The sequence below is a fragment of the Rattus rattus genome, chromosome 3 (assembly GCF_011064425.1).
Source record: "Rattus rattus isolate New Zealand chromosome 3, Rrattus_CSIRO_v1, whole genome shotgun sequence".
NCBI lineage: Eukaryota > Metazoa > Chordata > Mammalia > Rodentia > Muridae > Rattus > Rattus rattus.
In genome coordinates, this window is record NC_046156.1 from 42,000,971 (window position 1) to 42,003,183 (window position 2,213).

Genomic DNA, 2,213 nt, shown 5'->3' on the forward strand with positions numbered 1-2,213 from the left:
TCAAATGGTTAGAAGAAACAAGCTGGAGTAGTCATTCTAATATCGAATAAAATCAACTTTCAACCAAAAGTCATCAAAAAAGATAAGGAAGGGCATTTCATATTCATCAAGGGAAAAATCCACCAAGATGAACTCTCAATCCTAAATATCTATGCTCTAAATGCAAGGGCACTTACATACATAAAAGAAACCTTACTAAAGCTCAAAGCATACATTGCACCTCACACAATAATAGTAGGAATTTCAACACCCCACTCTCCTTAATGGACAGATCATGGAAACAGAAATTAAACAGAGACATAGAGAAACTAACAGAAGCTATGAACCAAATGGACTTAATGGATGTTTATAGAACATTCTATCTTAAAACAAAAGGATATACCTTCTTCTAAGCACCTCATGGTACCTTCTCCAAAATTGACCATATAATCGGTCACAAAACAAGCCTCAACAGATACAGGAAGATAGAAATAATCCCTTGCATCCTATTAGATCACCATGAACTAAGGCTGGTCTTCAATAACATCAATAACAACAGAAAGTCCACATATACATGGAAATCGAACAATGCTCTTCTCAATGATCACTTGGTCAAGGAAGAAGTAAAGAAAGAAATTAAAAACTTCTTAGAATTTAATGAAAATGAAGGTACATCATACCCAAACTTATGGGACACAATGAAAGCTGTGCTACGAGGAAAACTCATAGCTCTGAGTGCCTGCAAAAAGAAACAGAAGAGAGCATAGTATCAGCATCTTGACAGCACACCTAAAAGCTCTAGAAAAAAAAGAAACAAATACACCCAAGAGGAGTAGAAGGCAGGAAATAATCAATCTCAGGGCTGAAATCAACCAAGGAAAAACCAAAAGCACTATACAAAGAATCAACAAAACCAAGAGTTGGTTCTTTGAGAAAAGCAACAATATAGATAAACCCTTAGCCAGACAAACCAGAGGGCACAGAGAGTGTGTCCAAATTAACAAAATCAAAAATGAAAAGGGAGACAAAACAGTAGAATCCGAGGAAATTCAAAATATCATCAGATCCGACTACAAAATCCTATATTCATAAAACTTGAAAATCTAGAGGAAATAGGCAATTTTCTAGACAAATACCAGGTACCAAAATTAAATCAGGAACAGATAAACCATCTAAACAACCCCATAACTCCTAAAGAAATAGAAGCAGTCATTAAAAGTCTTCCAACTAAAAATAACCCAGGACCAGATGGGTTTAGCAAAGAATTCTATCAGACCTTCATAGAAGGTCTCATACCATTACTGTCCAACCTGTTCCACAAAATAGAAACAGACGGAGCTCTACCAAATTCCTTCTATGAAGCCACAATTACTCTTATACCTAAGCCAAAGACCCGAAAAGAAAGAGAACTTCAGACCAATTTCCCTTATGAATATTGACGAAAAAATACTCAATAAAATTCTTGAAACTGAATCCAAGGACACATCAATATGATCATCCATCACGATCAAGTAGGTTTCATCCCAGGGATGCAGGGATGGTGCAGTATACAGAAATCCATCAACATAATCTACTATATAAACAAACTCAAAGATAAATGATCCTTTCATTTGATGCTGTGAAAGCATTTGACAAAATTCAACACCCCTTTATGATAAAAGTCCTGAAAAGGACAGGAATTCAAGACCTATACTTAAATATAGTAAAAGGTATATACAGCAAACCAGTAGTTAACATTAAACAAAATGGAGAGAAACTTGAAGCAATCCTACTAAAATCAGGAACTAGACAAGGCTGCCCACTCTCTCCCTACTCATTCAATATAGTTCTTGAAGTCCTAGCCAGAGCAGACAGACAACAAAAGAAGGTCAAAGTGACACAAATTGGAAAGGAAGAAGTCAAAATACCACTATTTGCAGATGATATGATAGTATACTTAAGTAACCCCAAAAGTTCTACCAGAGAACTTCTAAGCCTGATCAACAACTTCAGCCAAGTGTCTGGATATAAAATTAACTCAAACAAATCAGTAGCCTTCCTCTACTCAAAGGATAAACAATCTGAGAAAAAAATTAAGGAAACAACACCCTTCATAATAGTCCCAAACAATATAAAATACCTGTATGACTTTGACCAAGCAAGTGAAAGGTCTGTATGATAAGAACTTCAAGTCTCTGAAGAAAGAAATTGAAGAAGATCTTAGAAGATGGAAAGACCTCTCATGTTCATGGATT